The sequence below is a fragment of the Oncorhynchus keta genome, chromosome 7 (assembly GCF_023373465.1).
Source record: "Oncorhynchus keta strain PuntledgeMale-10-30-2019 chromosome 7, Oket_V2, whole genome shotgun sequence".
Taxonomy (NCBI): Eukaryota; Metazoa; Chordata; class Actinopteri; order Salmoniformes; family Salmonidae; genus Oncorhynchus; species Oncorhynchus keta.
The window spans coordinates 28729507-28754408 of NC_068427.1; the positions used below are offsets into that span (position 1 = coordinate 28729507).

A 24902-nucleotide genomic window follows, 5' to 3' on the forward strand; every position below is an offset into this window, starting at 1 on the left:
ATTGGTGACGTGTTGATGGGAGTTAGGCATCAGTTATTCTGTTCTCTGGCACTGCTCTCAGAGTAATATTGGTGACGTTGTTGATGGGAGTTAGGCATCAGTTATTCTGCTCTCTGGCACTGCTCTCAGAGTAATATTGGTGACGTGTTGATGGGAGTTAGGCATCAGTTATTCTGTTCTCTGGCACTGCTCTCAGAGTAATATTGGTGACGTTGTTGATGGGAGTTAGGCATCAGTTATTCTGCTCTCTGGCACTGCTCTCAGAGTAATATTGGTGACGTGTTGATGGGAGTTAGGCATCAGTTATTCTGTTCTCTGGCACTGCTCTCAGAGTAATATTGGTGACGTGTTGATGGGAGTTAGGCATCAGTTATTCTGTTCTCTGGCACTGCTCTCAGAGTAATATTGGTGACGTGTTGATGGGAGTTAGGCATCAGTTATTCTGTTCTCTGGCACTGCTCTCAGAGTAATATTGGTGACGTTGTTGATGGGAGTTAGGCATCAGTTATTCTGCTCTCTGGCACTGCTCTCAGAGTAATATTGGTGACGTTGTTGATGGGAGTTAGGCATCAGTTATTCTGCTCTCTGGCACTGCTCTCAGAGTAATATTGGTGACGTTGTTGATGGGAGTTAGGCATCAGTTATTCTGCTCTCTGGCACTGCTCTCAGAGTAATATTGGTGACGTGTTGATGGGAGTTAGGCATCAGTTATTCTGTTCTCTGGCACTGCTCTCAGAGTAATATTGGTGACGTGTTGATGGGAGTTAGGCATCAGTTATTCTGCTCTCTGGCACTGCTCTCAGAGTAATATTGGTGACGTTGTTGATGGGAGTTAGGCATCAGTTATTCTGTTCTCTGGCACTGCTCTCAGAGTAATATTGGTGACGTGTTGATGGGAGTTAGGCATCAGTTATTCTGTTCTCTGGCACTGCTCTCAGAGTAATATTGGTGACGTTGTTGATGGGAGTTAGGCATCAGTTATTCTGCTCTCTGGCACTGCTCTCAGAGTAATATTGGTGACGTGTTGATGGGAGTTAGGCATCAGTTATTCTGTTCTCTGGCACTGCTCTCAGAGTAATATTGGTGACGTGTTGATGGGAGTTAGGCATCAGTTATTCTGCTCTCTGGCACTGCTCTCAGAGTAATATTGGTGACGTTGTTGATGGGAGTTAGGCATCAGTTATTCTGCTCTCTGGCACTGCTCTCAGAGTAATATTGGTGACGTTGTTGATGGGAGTTAGGCATCAGTTATTCTGCTCTCTGGCACTGCTCTCAGAGTAATATTGGTGACGTGTTGATGGGAGTTAGGCATCAGTTATTCTGTTCTCTGGCACTGCTCTCAGAGTAATATTGGTGACGTTGTTGATGGGAGTTAGGCATCAGTTATTCTGTTCTCTGGCACTGCTCTCAGAGTAATATTGGTGACGTGTTGATGGGAGTTAGGCATCAGTTATTCTGTTCTCTGGCACTGCTCTCAGAGTAATATTGGTGACGTTGTTGATGGGAGTTAGGCATCAGTTATTCTGCTCTCTGGCACTGCTCTCAGAGTAATATTGGTGACGTGTTGATGGGAGTTAGGCATCAGTTATTCTGCTCTCTGGCACTGCTCTCAGAGTAATATTGGTGACGTTGTTGATGGGAGTTAGGCATCAGTTATTCTGTTCTCTGGCACTGCTCTCAGAGTAATATTGGTGACGTGTTGATGGGAGTTAGGCATCAGTTATTCTGCTCTCTGGCACTGCTCTCAGAGTAATATTGGTGACGTGTTGATGGGAGTTAGGCATCAGTTATTCTGTTCTCTGGCACTGCTCTCAGAGTAATATTGGTGACGTGTTGATGGGAGTTAGGCATCAGTTATTCTGCTCTCTGGCACTGCTCTCAGAGTAATATTGGTGACGTGTTGATGGGAGTTAGGCATCAGTTATTCTGTTCTCTGGCACTGCTCTCAGAGTAATATTGGTGACGTTGTTGATGGGAGTTAGGCATCAGTTATTCTGCTCTCTGGCACTGCTCTCAGAGTAATATTGGTGACGTTGTTGATGGGAGTTAGGCATCAGTTATTCTGCTCTCTGGCACTGCTCTCAGAGTAATATTGGTGACGTGTTGATGGGAGTTAGGCATCAGTTATTCTGCTCTCTGGCACTGCTCTCAGAGTAATATTGGTGACGTTGTTGATGGGAGTTAGGCATCAGTTATTCTGTTCTCTGGCACTGCTCTCAGAGTAATATTGGTGACGTTGTTGATGGGAGTTAGGCATCAGTTGTCTTAATGATGCTGAATGAAATTTGCCGGCAATACCCTAATACCCTAAAAATGGGTCGGAATTACAGAAAAACAGAACATCTCATTCTTGGAGAGATGTTTCCTAATCCCCTCTGCTCTCTGCTCTTGTTCCCTCCCTTTCACAGATGGAACAGGAATGGATGGGTAACCGTACATGTACTGTATCTAGGGAAAGCATGTGAGTTGTTTTGTTGTTATTGTCATTTTAGTACCGTGATTTAAATGGATAACTCTTCTTGGTCCTTCTATGGCCAACATGTGGAAAATGACACTATATAATCAATATAATAATGCACTACATGACCAAGAGTATGTGGACACCTGCTCGTCAAACATCTAATTCCAAGGTCATGGGCATTAATATGGAGTTGGTCCCCCTTTTGCTATTATAACAGCCTCCACTCTTCTGGGAAAGCTTTCCACTAGATGTTGCAAAGATAGCGTCAAGACTTCCCTTCCCTTCATTAAGGGGCCTAGCCCAAACCATGAAACAGACCCAGACCACTATTCCTGCTCCACCAAACTTTACAGTTGGCACTAAGCGTTCAGGCACGTAGAGTTCACCTGGTATCCGCCAAACCCAGATTAGTCCATCGAACTGCCAGCTGGTGAAGCGTGATTCATCACTCCAATGGCGGCGCTTGGCATTGAGCTTGGTGATCTTAGGCTTGTATGCGGCTGCTTTGTCATGGAAACCCATTTCATGAAGCTCCCGATGAACAGTTCTTGTGCTGTGCAGAAATTTGACGAACTGGCTTGTTGGAAATGTGCTATCCTATGACGGTGCCACTTTAAATATAATCTATTTGGAGTGGGATGGGGAATGTGATGGTACTGTTGTGTAGTAGTAATATAATCTATGTAGAGTGGGATGGGGAATGTGATGGTACTGTTGTGTAGTAGTAATATAATCTATGTAGAGTGGGATGGGGAATGTGATGGTACTGTTGTGTAGTAGTAATATAATCTATGTAGAGTTGGATGGGGAATGTGATGGTACTGTTGTGTAGTAGTAATATAATCTATGTAGAGTGGGATGGGGAATGTGATGGTACTATTGTGTAGTAGTAATATAATCTATGTAGAGTGGGATGGGGAATGTGATAGTACTGTTGTGTAGTAGTAATATAATCTATGTAGAGTGGGATGGGGAATGTGATGGTACTGTTGTGTAGTAGTAATATAATCTATGTAGAGTTGGATGGGGAATGTGATGTCACTGTTGTGTAGTAGTAATATAATCTATGTAGAGTGGGATGGGGAATGTGATAGTACTGTTGTGTAGTAGTAATATAATCTATGTAGAGTGGGATGGGGAATGTGATAGTACTGTTGTGTAGTAGTAATATAATCTATGTAGAGTGGGATGGGGAATGTGATGGTACTGTTGTGTAGTAGTAATATAATCTATGTAGAGTTGGATGGGGAATGTGATGTCACTGTTGTGTAGTAGTAATATAATCTATGTAGAGTGGGATGGGGAATGTGATAGTACTGTTGTGTAGTAGTAATATAATCTATGTAGAGTGGGATGGGGAATGTGATAGTACTGTTGTGTAGTAGTAATATAATCTATGTAGAGTTGGATGGGGAATGTGATGTCACTGTTGTGTAGTAGTAATATAATCTATGTAGAGTGGGATGGGGAATGTGATAGTACTGTTGTGTAGTAGTAATAAAATCTATGTAGAGTGGGATGGGGAATGTGATGTCACTGTTGTGTAGTAGTAATATAATCTATGTAGAGTGGGATGGAGAATGTGATGGTACTGTTGTGTAGTAGTAATATAATCTATGTAGAGTGGGATGGGGAATGTGATAGTACTGTTGTGTAGTAGTAATATAATCTATGTAGAGTGGGATGGGGAATGTGATAGTACTGTTGTGTAGTAGTAATATAATCTATGTAGAGTGGGATGGGGAATGTGATAGTACTGTTGTGTAGTAGTAATATAATCTATGTAGAGTGGGATGGGGAATGTGATAGTACTGTTGTGTAGTAGTAATATAATCTATGTAGAGTGGGATGGGGAATGTGATGGTACTGTTGTGTAGTAGTAATATTATCTATGTAGAGTGGGATGGGGAATGTGATGGTACTGTTGTGTAGTAGTAATATAATCTATGTAGAGTGGGATGGGGAATGTGATAGTACTGTTGTGTAGTAGTAATATAATCTATGTAGAGTGGGATGGGGAATGTGATGTCACTGTTGTGTAGTAGTAATATAATCTATGTAGAGTGGGATGGGGAATGTGATGTCACTGTTGTGTAGTAGTAATATAATCTATGTAGAGTGGGATGGGGAATGTGATGTCACTGTTGTGTAGTAGTAATATAATCTATGTAGAGTTGGATGGGGAATGTGATGTCACTGTTGTGTAGTAGTAATATAATCTATGTAGAGTGGGATGGGGAATGTGATGGTACTATTGTGTAGTAGTAATATAATCTATGTAGAGTTGGATGGGGAATGTGATGGTACTATTGTGTAGTAGTAATATAATCTATGTAGAGTGGGATGGAGAATGTGATGTCACTGTTGTGTAGTAGTAATATAATCTATGTAGAGTGGGATGGGGAATGTGATGTCACTGTTGTGTAGTAGTAATATAATCTATGTAGAGTGGGATGGGGAATGTGATGTCACTGTTGTGTAGTAGTAATATAATCTATGTAGAGTGGGATGGGGAATGTGATGGTACTATTGTGTAGTAGTAATATAATCTATGTAGAGTGGGATGGGGAATGTGATGTCACTGTTGTGTAGTAGTAATATAATCTATGTAGAGTGGGATGGGGAATGTGATGTCACTGTTGTGTAGTAGTAATATAATCTATGTAGAGTGGGATGGGGAATGTGATAGTACTGTTGTGTAGTAGTAATATAATCTATGTAGAGTTGGATGGGGAATGTGATGGTACTGTTGTGTAGTAGTAATATAATCTATGTAGAGTGGGATGGGGAATGTGATGGTACTGTTGTGTAGTAGTAATATAATCTATGTAGAGTTGGATGGGGAATGTGATAGTACTGTTGTGTAGTAGTAATATAATCTATGTAGAGTTGGATGGGGAATGTGATGTCACTGTTGTGTAGTAGTAATATAATCTATGTAGAGTGGGATGGGGAATGTGATGTCACTGTTGTGTAGTAGTAATATAATCTATGTAGAGTGGGATGGGGAATGTGATGTCACTGTTGTGTAGTAGTAATATAATCTATGTAGAGTGGGATGGGGAATGTGATGGTACTGTTGTGTAGTAGTAATATAATCTATGTAGAGTGGGATGGGGAATGTGATGGTACTATTGTGTAGTAGTAATATAATCTATGTAGAGTGGGATGGGGAATGTGATGGTACTATTGTGTAGTAGTAATATAATCTATGTAGAGTGGGATGGGGAATGTGATGTCACTGTTGTGTAGTAGTAATATAATCTATGTAGTGTTGGATGGGGAATGTGATGGTACTATTGTGTAGTAGTAATATAATCTATGTAGAGTGGGATGGGGAATGTGATGTCACTGTTGTGTAGTAGTAATATGAATGGCATGTGTACACACAGCTACACACAGATAGTGAGACGAGACCTGTTTTCCCTCTGCCCAGAGAAAAGCAATATGGAGGAAGAGTTTTTCCATCAGGGAAATTAGATAACTGCTTTTTGTGGAAAAGGATCATTCTCCATATGCAAGTCTACCACATCTATAAATAAATATAAATCACATAAATGTACATGTAAATGTATCTCAGCTCCACAATATGTCAATCTTACCACGTTACACACACACACACACACACACACACACACACACACACACACACACACACACACACACACACACACACACACACACACACACACACACACACACACACACACACACACACACACACACACACACACACACACACACACACACACACACACACACACACATACATACACACACTCAATGCTGTCCAGATACATCCCACCTCCGTGATAGCTCATCCCCTGCCTGCATCGCTTCACACGTTCTATGATTTCAAGAGCTGAACTATTCTGCAACATTTGTTGATGTGGTTCTGCTAGTAAATGCTGCAGAATTGTGCTCCTCTTGGAATCGCTGCTCTTCGCCGCCACGAGAAGTCCACGAGAGATCCATCGCCCACCGTGCTGAGAGCACAAAGATACAAACACACACCCACAAACACATATAAACAGACACACTCCCACAAACACATACACACACACAAATACATATAGACAGACACACTCCCACAAACACATATACACACACACACACACACACACACACACACACACACACACACACACATACTCCCACAAACACATACAAACACATATAGACAGACAAACTCCCAAAAACACATATATACACACACATACTCCCACATACACACACACACACATATAGATAGTCACACTCCCACAAACACATATACACACACTCGCTGTACATCTGTTTTGGGCTATGCCAGAGCTGTCATGCTGCTCTTGCCAGTTCTGGTCCAGTGGGTGGAGAACCCGGTCGGTCAGTTCATCCAGGGCCCAGAGCCCAGCCTCAGAGGTTCTGTAGGTCTATCTTGGTTGTGCTGTGGTTGTGGTGGATGACTTCCAGAGCTCGTTAACCTTGGGAAGCAGGCCCAGATTCAGCCGAGCCCCCGGGCCCACGTTTTAGGGTATGATCCTCACTTAGAACGCCCCACTCTCTGCCCAATACTGCCCAGCACACACAAACCATGCATGCATACACACACATGCATTTGAACACTCTGGCTCTCTACCTTCAACATCTCTCTCACTTTCTCTGTCTGTCTCTCAGAGTCAGGGCTGATGCAGGGTTTTGTGTTACTTTCTGGTCTGATATAGTCAGTGTTACCACAACAACAACAGAGCCTAGGAAATAGTCTTGCCACGATGGAACAGACATGATTCATCCATGTTAACTTTCATTTCAAAAGCAGTCATTACTTTGTGTTGATAGCTTTCTTGTATTGTAAACTCAGCAAAAAAAGAAACATCCCTTTTTCAGGACCCTGTCTTTCAAAGATAATTTGTAAAAATCCAAATAACTTCACAGATCTTCAATGTAAAAGGTTTAACCTCTCTAGGGCAGGCGTTCTGCTAGCGGAACCCCTTGACAACATTCCGCTGAAAATGCAGCAAGTAAAATTCAAAACAATTTTTTTGAAATATGTAACTTTCACACATTAACAAGTCCAAAACAGCAAATGAAAGATAAACTTCTTGTTAATCTACCCATCATATCTGATTTCAAAAAGGCTTTACAGCAAAAGCACAACATATGATTATGTTAGGTCAGAGCCAAGTAAAAAGAAACACAAAGCCATTTTTCCAGCCAAAGATAGGAGTCACAAAAAGCAGAAATATAGATAAAATAAATCACTAACTTTTGATGATCTTCATCAGATGACACTCATAGGACATCATGTTACACAATACATGTATGTTTTGTTCGATAATGTGCATATTTATATCCAAAAATCTCAGTTTACATTGGCGCGTTACATGCAGTAATGTTTTGATTCCAAAACATCCGGTGATTTTGCAGAAATACTCATAATAAACATTGACAAAAGATGTGTTATTCACAGAATTAAAGATAGACTTCTCCTTAATGCAACCGCTGTGTCAGATAAAAAAAACATTTTTAAAGAATAATCTGAGAACAGCGCTCAGAACCCAAAACAGCCAGAGGAATAGCTGTCATTTTGGAATCAACAAAGTTAGAAACAACACCATAAATATTCACTTACCTTTGATGATCTTCATCAGAAGGCACTCCCAGGAATCCCAGTTTGACAATAAATGACTGATTTGTTCCATAAAGTTCCATAAAGTCCGTCATTTATGTCCAAATAGGCACTTGTTGTTAGCGTTTTCAGCCCAGTAATCCATCTTCATGAGGCGCGAGCACTACATCCAGATGAAAACTCGAAAGGTTTCGTTACAGGTCGTAGAAACAAGTCAAACGATGTATGGAATCAATCTTTAGGATGTTTTTAACATATATCATCGATAAGGTTCCAACCGGAGAATTCCATTGTCTGAAGAAAAGCACTGGAACGAGAGCTAACTCTGTCGGGGCCGCGCGTCACAAGCCTGAGGCACTCTGCCAGACCCATGACTCATTTAGCTCCCATTCCCCCCTCCTTTATAGCAGAAGCCTGAAACAAGTTTTTAAAGACGGTTGATTTCTAGTGGAAGCCTTAGGAGGTGCAACTCGACCCCATAGACACTGTGTATTCGGTAGAGCAAGCTTTGAAAAACTACAAACCTCAGATTTCCCACTTCCTGGTTGGATCCCTGTTCATCTGCGTGAACGTGCCTTAGGCATAATGCAAGGAGGAATGAGGACTGCAGATGTAGCCAGGGCAATAAATTGCGATGTCCGTATTGTGAGATGCCTAAGACAGCGCTACAGGGAGACAGGACAGACAGCTAATCGTCCTCGCAGTGGCAGACCACGTGTAACAACACCTGCACAGGATCAGTACATCCGAACATCACACCTGCGGGACAGGTACAGGATGGCAACAACAACTGCCCGAGTTACACAAGGAACGCACAATCCCTCCATCAGTGTTCAGACTGTCCACAATAGACTGAGAGTGGCTGGACAGAGGGCTTGTAGACCTGTTGTAAGGCAGGTCCTCACCAGACATCACCGGCAACAACGTCACCTATGGGCCCAAACCCACCGTCGCTGGACTAGATAGGGCTTGTAAAAAGTGCTCTTCACTGACGAGTTGCGGTTTTGTTTCACCAGGGGTGATGGTCTGGATTAATTTGGAGGTGGAGGGTCCGTCATGGTCTGGGGCGGTGTGTCACAGCATCATCAGACTGAGCTTGTTGTCATTGCAGGCAATCTCAACACTGTGTGTTACAGTGAAGACATCCTCCTCCCTCATGTGGTACCCTTCCTGCAGGCTCATCCTGACATGACCCTCCAGCATGACAATGCCACCAGCCATTCTGCTCCTTCTGTGCGTGATTTCCTGCAAGACAGGAATGTCAGTGTTCAGCCATGGCCAGCGAAGTGCCCTGATCTCAATCCCATTGCGTCTGGGGCCTGTTGTTAGGGTGAGGTCTAGGGCTATTCCCCCCCAGAAATGTCTGTGAACTTGCAAGCGCCTTGGTGGAAAAGTGGGGTAACATCTCACAGCAAGAACTGACAAATCGTGTGCAGTCCATGAGGAGAAGATGCACTGCGGTACTTAATGCAGCTGGTGGCCACACCAGATACTGATTGTTACTTTTGATTTTGACCCCCCCTTTGTCCAGGGACACATTATTCCATTTCTGTTAGTCACATGTCTGTGAAACTTGTTCAGTTTATGTCTCAGTTGTTGAATCTTATGTTCGTACACATTTTTACACATTATGTGGTTAATCAAATACCTATGTTATGCATTTAGCAATCTTTTCAATTCTGGAGAGCTCATTCTAATGCAGCCGGCTGCCTGATTTTAGTACATGTGTTGTTGTTGTCGTTAATGTTGTTTTATTTTTAGCAGGAGGCCTTGGCCTATGTGTGCATGTGCATGCGTGCGTGTGTGTGTGTGTGTCTCTTCCCTCAGCTGTTTGAGGGTCAGACAGAAGTGTCATTAGTTGACAGTTTAAAACAGTTCTGCTGGGGGAATAACTGAGTGACAGTGTGTGAATCAAGACCATGTATAAAGCCATGTACTATCAGAGGTTAATGGCACAGCCAACCTTGGTCCGCTGCAGGGGGTGTCACTCATCATATTGATACTGCAGCTATGTCTGTGTTGGTAGAAGGGGGGGTGTGTGTGTGTGTGTGTGTGTGTGTGTGTGTGTGTGTGTGTGTGTGTGTGTGTGTGTGTGTGTGTGTGTGTGTGTGTGTGTGTGTGTGTGTGTGTGTGTGTGTGTGTGTGTGTGTGTGTGTGTGTGTGTGTGTGTGTGTGTGTGTGTGTGATGTCCTAATTAATCCCATTTGATCTGCGTCGGTGTGGTTTCAGGGCTCCTGTAGGTTAATTTATCAGAAGGAGAAATGGAAAGACTCCATCCACACATACGCACACAAACACACACATCAAGGCCTTCAGTACTTCAAGGTGAAGCCCTCAGATGGCTCAGCCTGTGTTACCTTGTTAAATCGATGGGCACTCTGACAACCCCAGAAGTGGAATTCTCCTCTGACTGCGTACCCGGGGATTGTGTGTGTGTGTGTGTGTGTGGTACCATCGGTTAAAGGCTGAGAGGGATTTGAAAGGCCATTTGTCCCTGAGGCGTACAGGCTTTAGGATCGGACTGCAGGGAGAGAGGGAGGACAGAGTGTAGGAGAAGAAAGGGAGAGAATAGAGGGAGCTTTTTTCTCATTACTGCTTTCAATGTACTTCATTTTCCTAGTATTTCTGGATATAAATCAGTAGAGATTAATTTCATCAGGTCAACAGATTGTGTTTGCTTGTCTAAGCCATTGTCCATTGACTGTGTAACAAATGTCCTGCCATTTGATGTCATCTTTCTTTCTCTTTTGTGAATTTTCTATATCTGTGTCTGTTATCCTGCCATATAAAGTATAACCATATATATGTGTCTGTTATCCTGCCATATACGGTATAACCAGATCTATGTGTCTGTTATCCTGCCATATACAGTATAACCATATTTCAGTGTCTGTTATCCTGCCATATGCAGTATAACCATATATCTGTGTCTGTTATCCTGCCATATACAGTATAACCATATTTCAGTGTCTGTTATCCTGCCATATGCAGTATAACCATATATCTGTGTCTGTTATCCTGCCATATACAGTATAACCATATCCCTGTGTCTGTTATCCTGCCCTATACAGTATAACCATATATCTGTGTCTATTATCCTGCCATATACAGTATAACCATATTTCAGTGTCTGTTATCCTGCCATATACAGTATAACCATATATATGTGTCTTATCCTGCCATATACAGTATAACCATATATCTGTGTCTATTATCCTGCCATATACAGTATAACCATATTTCAGTGTCTGTTATCCTGCCATATACAGTATAACCATATATATGTGTCTTATCCTGCCATATACAGTATAACCATATTTCAGTGTCTGTTATCCTGCCATATACAGTATAACCATATATATGTGTCTTATCCTGCCATATACAGTATAACCATATATCTGTGTCTATTATCCTGCCATATACAGTATAACCATATTTCAGTGTCTGTTATCCTGCCATATGCAGTATAACCATATATATGTGTCTGTTATCCTGCCATATACGGTATAACCAGATCTATGTGTCTGTTATCCTGCCATATACAGTATAACCATATTTCAGTGTCTGTTATCCTGCCATATGCAGTATAACCATATCCCTGTGTCTGTTATCCTGCCCTATACAGTATAACCATATATCTGTGTCTATTATCCTGCCATATACAGTATAACCATATTTCAGTGTCTGTTATCCTGCCATATGCAGTATAACCATATATCTGTGTCTGTTATCCTGCCATATACAGTATAACCATATCCCTGTGTCTGTTATCCTGCCATATAAAGTATAACCATATATCTGTGTCTGTTATCCTGCCATATACAGTATAACCATATATCTGTGTCTGTTATCCTGCCATATAAAGTATAACCATATATATGTGTCTGTTATCCTGCCATATACGGTATAACCAGATCTATGTGTCTGTTATCCTGCCATATACAGTATAACCATATTTCAGTGTCTGTTATCCTGCCATATGCAGTATAACCATATATCTGTGTCTGTTATCCTGCCATATACAGTATAACCATATCCCTGTGTCTGTTATCCTGCCCTATACAGTATAACCATATATCTGTGTCTATTATCCTGCCATATACAGTATAACCATATTTCAGTGTCTGTTATCCTGCCATATACAGTATAACCATATATATGTGTCTTATCCTGCCATATACAGTATAACCATATATCTGTGTCTATTATCCTGCCATATACAGTATAACCATATTTCAGTGTCTGTTATCCTGCCATATACAGTATAACCATATATATGTGTCTTATCCTGCCATATACAGTATAACCATATTTCAGTGTCTGTTATCCTGCCATATACAGTATAACCATATATATGTGTCTTATCCTGCCATATACAGTATAACCATATATCTGTGTCTATTATCCTGCCATATACAGTATAACCATATTTCAGTGTCTGTTATCCTGCCATATGCAGTATAACCATATATATGTGTCTGTTATCCTGCCATATACGGTATAACCAGATCTATGTGTCTGTTATCCTGCCATATACAGTATAACCATATTTCAGTGTCTGTTATCCTGCCATATGCAGTATAACCATATATATGTGTCTTATCCTGCCATATACAGTATAACCATATTTCAGTGTCTGTTATCCTGCCATATACAGTATAACCATATCCCTGTGTCTGTTATCCTGCCCTATACAGTATAACCATATATCTGTGTCTATTATCCTGCCATATACAGTATAACCATATTTCAGTGTCTGTTATCCTGCCATATGCAGTATAACCATATATCTGTGTCTGTTATCCTGCCATATACAGTATAACCATATCCCTGTGTCTGTTATCCTGCCATATAAAGTATAACCATATATCTGTGTCTGTTATCCTGCCATATACAGTATAACCATATATCTGTGTCTGTTATCCTGCCATATACAGTATAACCATATATCTGTGTCTGTTATCCTGCCATATACAGTATAACCATATCTCTGTGTCTTATCCTGACATCTGGGGCGGCAGCGTAGCCTAGTGGTTAGAGCGTTGGACTAGTAACCGGAAGGTTGCGAGTTCAAACCCCTGAGCTGACAAGGTACAAATCTGTCGTTCTGCCCCTGAACAGGCAGTTAACCCACTGTTCCTAGGCCGTCATTGAAAATAAGAATATGTTCTTAACTGACTTGCCTGGTTAAATAAAGGTAAAAAAAAAAAAAAAATCTACAGTATAACCATATCTATGTTTCTTATCCTGACATCTACAGTATAACCATATATATGTGTCTTATCCTGACATCTACAGTATAACCATATCTATGTTTCTTATCCTGACATCTACAGTATAACCATATATATGTGTCTTATCCTGACATCTACAGTATAACCATATCTCTGTGTCTTATCCTGACATCTACAGTATAACCATATCTCTGTGTCTTATCCTGACATCTACAGTATAACCATATCTCTGTGTCTTATCCTGACATCTACAGTATAACCATATCTCTGTGTCTGTTATCCTGACATCTACAGTATAACCATATCTCTGTGTCTTATCCTGACATCTACAGTATAATCATATCTCTGTGTCTGTTATCCTGACATCTACAGTATAACCATATCTCTGTGTCTGTTATCCTGACATCTACAGTATAACCATATCTCTGTGTCTGTTATCCTGACATCTACAGTATAACCATATCTCTGTGTCTTATCCTGACATCTACAGTATAACCATATCTCTGTGTCTGTTATCCTGACATCTACAGTATAACCATATCTCTGTGTCTTATCCTGACATCTACAGTATAACCATATCTCTGTGTCTGTTATCCTGACATCTACAGTATAACCATATCTCTGTGTCTGTTATCCTGACATCTACAGTATAACCATATCTCTGTGTCTTATCCTGACATCTACAGTATAACCATATATCTGTGTTTATCCTGACATCTACAGTATAACCATATATCTGTGTTTATCCTGACATCTACAGTATAACCATATCTCTGTGTTTATCCTGACATTACAGTATAACCATATCTCTGTGTCTTATCCTGACATCTACAGTATAACCATATCTCTGTGTCTTATCCTGACATCTACAGTATAACCATATCTCTGTGTCTTATCCTGACATCTACAGTATAACCATATCTCTGTGTCTTATCCTGACATCTACAGTATAACCATATCTCTGTGTCTTATCCTGACATCTACAGTATAACCATATCTCTGTGTTTATCCTGACATCTACAGTATAACCATATCTCTGTGTCTGTTATCCTGACATGTACAGTATAACCATATATCTGTGTTTATCCTGACATCTACAGTATAACCATATCTCTGTGTCTTATCCTGACATCTACAGTATAACCATATCTCTGTGTCTTATCCTGACATCTACAGTATAACCATATCTCTGTGTCTGTTATCCTGACATCTACAGTATAACCATATATCTGTGTTTATCCTGACATCTACAGTATAACCATATATATGTGTCTTATCCTGACATCTACAGTATAACCATATCTCTGTGTCTTATCCTGACATCTACAGTATAACCATATCTCTGTGTCTTATCCTGACATCTACAGTATAACCATATCTCTGTGTCTTATCCTGACATCTACAGTATAACCATATCTCTGTGTCTGTTATCCTGACATCTACAGTATAACCATATCTCTGTGTCTTATCCTGACATGTACAGTATAACCATATCTCTGTGTCTTATCCTGACATCTACAGTATAACCATATCTCTGTGTCTGTTATCCTGACATCTACAGTATAACCATATCTCTGTGTCTGTTATCCTGACATCTACAGTATAACCATATCTCTGTGTCTTATCCTGACATCTACAGTACAACCATATCTCTGTGTCTTATCCTGACATCTACAGTATAACCATATCTCTGTGTCTGTTATCCTGACATCTACAGTATAACCATATCTCTGTGTCTTATCCTGACATCTACAGTATAACCATATCTCTGTGTCTGTTATCCTGACATCTACAGTATAACCATATCTCTGTGTTTATCCTGACATCTACAGTATAACCATATATCTGTGTCTTATCCTGACATCTACAGTATAACCATATCTCTGTGTTTATCCTGACATCTACAGTATAACCATATCTCTGTGTCTTATCCTGACATCTACAGTATAACCATATCTCTGTGTCTGTTATCCTGACATCTACAGTATAACCATATCTCTGTGTCTTATCCTGACATCTACAGTATAACCATATCTCTGTGTCTTATCCTGCCCATTTATCTGTCTGTAATCCTGACATATACATGTATATAACCATATATCCCTCTTTCTCTCCACAGCGTGTCGACCAGGCTTCTACAAGGCGTTTACGGGGAACATCAAGTGTTCCAAGTGTCCCCCTCACAGTTTCAGCTTTGGAGAGGGGGCTGCTGTCTGCCACTGTGAGAAGGCTTTCTACAGAGCTGAGAGAGACCCACCCACTATGGCCTGCACACGTGAGTATCATCAATCAATCATTCAGGCTACAGGCATATAGTGTTATATACTCTTGGAGAGTACACTACAGGCATATAGTGGTATATACTCTTGGAGAGTACACTACAGGCATATAGTGTTATATACTCTTGGAGAGTACAGTACAGGCATATAGTGTTATATACTCTTGGAGAGTACACTACATGCATATAGTGTTATATACTCTTGGAGAGTACAGTACAGGCATATAGTGTTATATACCCTTGGAGAGTACACTACATGCATATAGTGTTATATACTCTTGGAGAGTACACTACAGGCATATAGTGTTATATACCCTTGGAGAGTACAGTACAGGCATATAGTGTTATATACTCTTGGAGTGTACAGTACAGGCATACAGTGTTATATACTCTTGGAGAGTACAGTACAGGCATATCGTGTTATATACCCTTGGAGAGTACAGTACAGGCATATAGTGTTATATACTCTTGGAGAGTACAGTACAGGCATATAGTGTTATATACTCTTGGAGAGTACAGTACAGGCATATAGTGTTATATACCCTTGGAGAGTACACTACATGCATATAGTGTTATATACTCTTGGAGAGTACAGTACATGCATATAGTGTTATATACTCTTAGAGTACACTACATGCATATAGTGTTATATACTCTTGGAGAGTACACTACAGGCATATAGTGTTATATACTCTTGGAGAGTACACTACAGGCATATAGTGTTATATACTCTTGGAGAGTACACTACAGGCATATAGTGTTATATACTCTTGGAGAGTACACTACATGCATATAGTGTTATATACTCTTGGAGAGTACACTACATGCATATAGTGGTATATACTCTTGGAGAGTACACTACATGCATATAGTGGTATATACTCTTAGAGTACACTACATGCATATAGTGTTATATACTCTTGGAGAGTACAGTACAGGCATGTAGTGTTATATACTCTTAGAGTACACTACATGCATATAGTGTTATATACTCTTGGAGAGTACACTACAGGCATATAGTGTTATATACTCTTGGAGAGTACACTACATGCATATAGTGTTATATACTCTTAGAGTACACTACATGCATATAGTGTTATATACTCTTGGAGAGTACAGTACAGGCATATAGTGTTATATACTCTTAGAGTACACTACAGGCATATAGTGTTATATACCCTTGGAGAGTACACTACAGGCATGTAGTGTTATATACTCTTGGAGAGTACACTACATGCATATAGTGTTATATACTCTTGGAGAGTACAGTACAGGCATATAGTGTTATATACCCTTGGAGAGTACACTACAGGCATATAGTGTTATATACTCTTGGAGAGTACAGTACAGGCATATCGTGTTATATACCCTTGGAGAGTACACTACATGCATATAGTGTTATATACTCTTAGAGTACACTACAGGCATATAGTGTTATATACCCTTGGAGAGTACACTACATGCATATAGTGTTATATACTCTTGGAGAGTACAGTACAGGCATATAGTGTTATATACCCTTGGAGAGTACACTACAGGCATATAGTGTTATATACTCTTGGAGAGTACAGTACAGGCATATCGTGTTATATACCCTTGGAGAGTACACTACATGCATATAGTGTTATATACTCTTAGAGTACACTACAGGCATATAGTGTTATATACCCTTGGAGAGTACACTACAGGCATGTAGTGTTATATACTCTTGGAGAGTACAGTACATGCATATAGTGTTATATACTCTTGGAGAGTACACTACATGCATATAGTGTTATATACCCTTGGAGAGTACACTACATGCATATAGTGTTATATACTCTTGGAGAGTACACTACATGCATATAGTGTTATATACTCTTGGAGAGTACACTACATGCATATAGTGTTATATACCCTTGGAGAGTACACTACATGCATATAGTGTTATATACTCTTGGAGAGTACAGTACAGGCATATAGTGTTATATACTCTTGGAGAGTACAGTACAGGCATATCGTGTTATATACCCTTGGAGAGTACACTACATGCATATAGTGTTATATACTCTTAGAGTACACTACAGGCATATAGTGTTATATACTCTTAGAGTACACTACATGCATATAGTGTTATATACTCTTGGAGAGTACACTACATGCATATAGTGTTATATACTCTTGGAGAGTACACTACATGAATATAGTGTAATATACTCTTGGAGAGTACACTACATGCATATAGTGTTATATACTCTTGGAGAGTACAGTACAGGCATATAGTGTTATATACTCTTGGAGAGTACAGTACAGGCATATAGTGTTATATACCCTTGGAGAGTACACTACATGAATATAGTGTTATATACTCTTGGAGAGTACACTACATGCATATAGTGTAATATACTCTTGGAGAGTACAGTACAGGCATATAGTGTTATATACTCTTGGAGAGTACACTACATGCATATAGTGTTATATACCCTTGGAGAGTACACTACATGCATATAGTGTTATATACTCTTGGAGAGTACAGTACAGGCATATAGTGTTATATACTCTTGGAGAGTACAGTACAGGCATATAGTGTTATATACTCTTGGAGAGTACAGTACAGGCATATAGTGTTATATACCCTTGGAGAGTACACTACATGCATATAGTGTTATATACTCTTAGAGTACACTACATGCATATAGTGTTATATACTCTTAGAGTACACTACATGCATATAGTGTTATATACCCTTGGAGAGTACACTACATGCATATAGTGTTATATACTCTTGGAGAGTACAGTACAGGCATATAGTGTTACATACCCTTGGAGAGTACACTACATGCATATAGTGTTATATACTCTTGGAGAGTACAGTACAGGCATATAGTGTTATATACCCTTGGAGAGTACAGTACAGGCATATAGTGTTATATACTCTTGGAGAGTACACTACATGCATATAGTGTTATATACTCTTGGAGAGTACAGTACAAGCATGTAGTGTTATATGAGAGAGAGCGGATGAGGAGGAGAACAGGAGAGGGGGATTGGGAGCAGGGAAGGTAGGAGGAGAACAGGAGAGGGGGATTGGGAGCGGGGAAGGTAGGAGGAGAACAGGAGAGGGGGATTGGGAGCGGGGAAGGTAGGAGGACGACAGGAGAGGGGGATTGGGAGCAGGGAAGGGTAGAGGAGGACAGGAGAGGGGGATTGGGAGCGGGGAAGGTAGGAGGAGGACAGGAGAGGGGGATTGGGAGCAGGGAAGGGTAGAGGAAGGTAGGAGGAGGACAGGAGAGCGGGATTGGGAGCGGGGAAGGGTAGAGGAAGGTAGGAGGAGGACAGGAGAGGGGGATTGGGAGCGGGGAAGGGTAGAGGAAGGTAGGAGGAGGACAGGAGAGGGGGATTGGGAGCGGGGAAGGGTAGAGGAAGGTTGTAGGAGGACAGGAGAGGGGGATTGGGAGCAGGGAAGGGAAGAGGAGGACAGGAGAGGGGGATTGGGAGCGGGGAAGGTAGGAGGAGGACAGGAGAGGGGGATTTGGAGCAGGGAAGGGTAGAGGAGAACAGGAGAGGGGGATTGGGAGCGGGGAAGGGTAGAGGAAGGTAGGAGGAGGACAGGAGAGGGGGATTGGGAGCAGGGAAGGTAGGAGGAGAACAGGGGAGGGGGATTGGGATCGGGGAAGGTAGGAGGAGAACAGGAGAGGGGGATTGGGATCGGGGAAGGTCGGAGGAGAACAGGAGATGGGGATTGGGATCGGGGAAAGTAAGAGGAGAACAGGAGAGGGGGATTGGGATCGGGGAAGGTAGGAGGAGAACAGGAGAGGGGGATTGGGAGCGGGGAAGGTCGGAGGAGAACAGGAGAGGGGGATTGGGAGCAGGGAAGGGTAGAGGAGAACAGGAGAGGGGGATTGGGAGCAGGGAAGGTAGGAGGAGGACAGGAGAGGGGGATTGGGAGTGGGGAAGGGTAGAGGAAGGTAGGAGGAGGACAGGAGAGGGGGATTGGGAGTGGGGAAGGTAGGAGGAGGACAGGAGAGGGGGATTGGGAGCGGGGAAGGGTAGAGGAAGGTAGGAGGAGGACAGGAGAGGGGGATTGGGAGCGGGGAAGGGTAGAGGAAGGTAGGAGGAGGACAGGAGAGGGGGATTGGGAGCAGGGAAGGGTAGAGGAAGGTAGGAGGAGGACAGGAGAGGGTGATTGGGAGCGGGGAAGGGTAGAGGAAGGTAGGAGGAGGACAGGAGAGGGGGATTGGGAGCAGATAGGGTAGAGGAGAACAGGAGAGGGGGATTGGGAGCGGGGAAGGTAGGAGGAGAACAGGAGAGGGGGATTGGGAGCGTGGAAGGTAGGAGGAGAACAGGAGAGGGGGATTGGGAGGAGGAGAACAGGAGAGGGGGATTGGGAGCAGGGAAGGGTAGAGGAGAACAGGAGAGGGGGATTGGGAAGGGTAGAGGAGAACAGGAGAGGGGGATTGGGAGCGGGGAAGGTAGGAGGACGACAGGAGAGGGGGATTGGGAGGGGGAGAACAGGAGAGGGGGATTGGGAGCGGGGAAGGGTAGAGGAGAACAGGAGAGGGGGATTGGGATCGGGGAAGGTAGGAGGAGAACAGGAGAGGGGGATTGGGAGGAGGAGAACAGGAGAGGGGGATTGGGAGCAGGGAAGGGTAGAGGAGAACAGGAGAGGGGGATTGGGAGGAGGAGAACAGGAGAGGGGGATTGGGAGTGGGGAAGGTAGGAGGAGAACAGGAGAGGGGATTGGGAGGAGGAGAACAGGAGAGGGGGATTGGGAGCAGGGAAGGGTAGAGGAGAACAGGAGAGGGGGATTGGGAGCGAGGAAGGTAGGAGGAGGACAGGAGAGGGGGATTGGGAGCAGGGAAGGGTAGAGGAAGGTAGGAGGAGGACAGGAGAGGGGGATTGGGAGCAGGGAAGGGTAGAGGAAGGTAGGAGGAGGACAGGAGAGGGGGATTGGGAGCAGGGAAGGGTAGAGGAAGGTAGGAGGAGGACAGGAGAGGGGGATTGTGAGTGGGGTTAGGCAGGAGAGGGCTTCAGCCTATTGTGCAGACAGACAGAAAGCTTGGCAGAACTGGAGGGTTTAAATCCCCCAGGCCTTTTAACACTGCCCCTCTGACAGCTGGCAGACTGCTCTCTGCAGCACAATACAGACACACATACAATGCCTGCACACACATACAATGCCTGCACACATCTACTCAATACCTGCATGCACCTACTCTCACAATACCTCTCCCAGAATAACTTCACACACAATGGAGAAGCAGTCACCTTGATGGTAAGCTGTCTGTAGTAGATAGTAGATGTTTGTCAAAGTGAACAATGGTATCAAAGTAGACATGGCGTTATAATAGCAAGGTTTTGTTTTTTAGCCTTGTTAAAGTGGATCTGATAGCGTTTTAGCAACATGAAATATTATTCCAATCTGTTCATATACACCCCCAGGAAGATCATGGCACCGTTTTCTGACAAGTGAGCACTTAGAATGGTCATTTTCACGTTTCATAAATTCATAGAATGATTGGAAATGATGTAGAGTAAGGTATTTGTGAAAATTCTATAGCAGTATAGAGTGGGAAAGCGGGCGTGGATTTGAACAATTAACAGTCTGCAGTAATTAAAACCTAATAAAAACATCTGTCTTATCCAAGACCGGAATCTATGCAGACTGGTGCACCATAGCCAATCAGATCTACAGTAGGCCTATATGCAGATAATCCATTTCCCACACAGACCTGTCATCATTCACTTTGAACTAGACTGTGTTTACAGGCAGGAGCAACAGTAATACGTTAGACCATTAGAACGCATTCACCAAGAGCTCCAAAATACATATGAATGGATTTCTGCAAATATGTAAATGTGTCCTCTTACGTTTGGGAACTTTACAGTCCTATTGATCAAACAACCATAAAAAGGAAGGCTATCTCTCACTCAGTTATGCACATCAACAACAGGAAGATCAACAACTAATGCTAGCCAGAGTGAGATGAGCTGAAATCTAATGAGGGAACGTTAGATAAACACTCAAACCTTTTCAGCTACTTGGCCATCGAAATTGCACTGATAAACAATGGTGAGTAGTAGCCTGCTCGTCCCACGCTTTGACAACTGAATGGGAACTTGCCTGCCCACACATTTGATCAATGCCAAATACATTTGATGGACGACTAAGGGTGTGTTTGTAAATTGCCTTCAGTATGTCAGAGTGCATTCTGGGTTGTTCGTAAATTGAGGGCACACTGCACTATTTGCACTGGACGCGCAGGCTGGGGAGTAAGGTTGATTTGAGCATTCCTCACAAACACCCAAGCTAACTGTCTAAAGCTGGCTAGCTTCCTAGCTACTTCTAGACACAAATGAGAGAACATCTCATTCTGTCCATTTTATTTGCACTAGCAGAGCTGGTTAGGCTGTTTGCATGTTATCTAGACTGGGCTGCTGGTAACAATTGACAGGGGTCATATTCGGCGGTGTTGCGTGTTCGTAAATTCATCAGTTATCCTTCACTCTTAGATGAGAACTCTGAATTTGGATTAGATAGCCAGAGCGAATTTACGATCGCACAAGATATGCTAACTGGATAACAGTCGTTAAAGTTCAATAAAGCTAGCTAGCTAGCAAAGCGATTAATATGTATTGCTTGCTAACCAAATGACACCTGCATCTCTAGCTGTAGCAACCAAAAAACCCAGCAGCTAGCTAGCAAACATTAGCCTCCACGTTTTTAGCTTGCTAAATTAATAGATACATAAATAGTTACGCTAGCCACATTATGACTGACTTGTGATCATTGCGCTTTCTAGTTTGATTATATTGACATTCCCAGTCTTAGTTACATTCGGCCGTTTTTGTCCAGAATATTGAGTCATTGAATACTGAAACAGTGCATCCCGAATGGAGGCAGTAAACAATGTATCATGCCAGCTGTGATTTACAACCTGATGTTTTTTGGGACTACAAAGAAATGTATTGGTGAATTATATTCATCATGCTTTGAACTGCATCCATCTATTCTCCCAACAATGTCTTACTGTACGTCATGGAATGTTGAGTCAAATACAACCCATTTTTTAAACCTCTTATGAAGTTAGTTTTGTAGTATGAACTGGGAATTTAATATTTTTGATTGATGTGACTGTCTGTTTGTTTCTTATCTGCAAAGTAGTTAAAACGCTGTCTGTTCCACTCAAAGTGCAATAACATTTGCCTGTTCCCTTTCAATGTGTGCTATACTCTTTATTTGGACTCATACCACCACAAACTACAGAGATGTTGAGGCAGAAACATGATCAATCAACACGAAGCTCTCTCTCTCTATTCCAGGTCCCCCCTCCCCTCCTCGTAACGTGGTCTTCAACCTGAATGACACCTGTCTACAGTTGGAGTGGTCTCCTCCCAGCGACATGGGTGGTCGCAGGGACCTGACCTATAACGTGCTATGTAAGCGATGCGGCCCAGAGCCCGACCAATGCCAGCTTTGTGGGGAAGAGCTTCGATTTGTGCCCCGCCCCCAGGGCCTGACTAACACCACGGTAACGGTGATGGACTTCTCTGCTCACGCCAACTACACCTTTGAGATTGAGTCACTGAATGGAGTGTCTAAGATGATTAACTACCCGAGACCTGTGGCCGCCATTACTGTCTCCACCGACCAGGGCGGTGAGTACACCTATACACTGACCTCTGACCCCCTTAACCCTGAACCTGTCAGACATCACTGTCTCCACCAACCAGGGCGGTGAGTACACCTATACACTGACCTCTGACCCCCTTAACCCTGAACCTGTCAGACATCACTGTCTCCACCGACCAGGGCTGTGAGTACACCTATACACTGACCTCTGACCCCCTTAACCCTGAACCTGTCAGACATCACTGCCTCCACCGACCAGGGCGGTGAGTACACATATACACTGACCTCTGACCCCCTTAACCCTGAACCTGTCAGACATCACTGTCTCCACCGACCAGGGCGGTGAGTACACCTATACACTGACCTCTGACCCCCTTAACCCTGAACCTGTCAGACATCACTGTCTCCACCGACCAGGGCTGTGAGTACACCTATACACTGACCTCTGACCCCCTTAACCCTGAACCTGTCAGACATCACTGTCTCCACCGACCAGGGCTGTGAGTACACCTATACACTGACCTCTGACCCCCTTAACCTGTCAAACATCACTGTCTCCACCGACCAAGGCTGTGAGTACACCTATACACTGACCTCTGACCCTGACTTGTTACCCTTAAACCCTCTGACTAGGGTGTCCAATTAAAATGCATCTTTTACCAATATATGTTAATTTATTGTCTAATCCTCTAAAACCAATGGTCCAAACCTCATGTCTCTATCATAATCCATTCAAAAGTGATTGGAGCTTTTACCCCTGTAGGATGGCCAGAATTACGGTGACTAAATCAAGAGAAAAAAGTGGTACAAAATCTGGAAAATTGCATTGTGTTAGCTAGGCTGGATTCTGTGCAAGAATGAAGGCTACTGACTGTCTAAAAGGCTCACTTTCCCCATTGAACTCATCTTTCTCTTTGAATCGGCGGGACATAAAACAATATAGAGGTCAAATGGATATCGATTATGACACATGACATATAGTATTTTCATATTATAGTGTACGCTTTTGATATTAATTCTCACAAAAACAAGCATATCTCTGTGAAATATCAACGGAGCACTGAGCGTATACCAACCTTTTTATTTTCAAAGCCTTTTACATTTCATTCAGCTGCATCATGCTAATTTAGCTTTTTGCAACCCGCGGAAACAACTTCGAAGACGACAACCACAAAACGGTAAATCCTCAAAAGTTGTTAGGAGCAACCTGCACTGCTATGTCAACCGAGCTCGGTGCGTATTATCAGATGTTTTAGGTTACCAAATCCAACTTTGTGAATATGATGTGATATGATATGTCAGAGAAAGAGCCCACTGAATGATTCAGAACATAATCATTTGTCCTTGTAAAATGTATTTTATAACATAATTGAAATGTCATCACCAAAGCACTCTGGCCAGAGTGGTGGACAACTTACTCTAACCCCTAAACCCCTTAACCCTGAACCGTGGCGCCACGGCCGCCATTACAGTCACCACCGACCAGGGCAGTGACTACACTCACACCCATACACACACACACACACTGTCACACACACTCTCAATGCACAGTGTACAGTCTCTCTGTAAAGCATTATGCACAATATGTCCTCTGCGTGATAAAAAGGCTATAGTTCTCATCTATCGATGCACGATATATCGGTGAACATATCGGAATCGGACAATATTAGCTAAAAATGCCAACATCAGTATCGGCCCGATATCTAGTT

The 24902-nt window shown here is 42.4% G+C and overlaps 1 protein-coding gene across 3 annotated transcripts in view; it reads left to right on the top strand.

The window, feature by feature from the left end:
- The window catches only part of LOC118375979 (ephrin type-A receptor 3-like), an 822287-nt gene that overhangs the window by 715448 nt on the left and 81937 nt on the right, over window positions 1–24902 (top strand). Inside the window, exons 6-7 of one of the 3 annotated variants that reach the window (XR_008139810.1) lie at window positions 15423–15578; window positions 22884–23219. The exons of the other annotated variants lie outside the window; for them this stretch is intronic. The gene's annotated coding sequence lies outside the window, so the exon portion shown is untranslated. The remainder of the gene's footprint in view (window positions 1–15422; window positions 15579–22883; window positions 23220–24902) is intronic. 3 annotated transcript variants of the gene reach the window in all.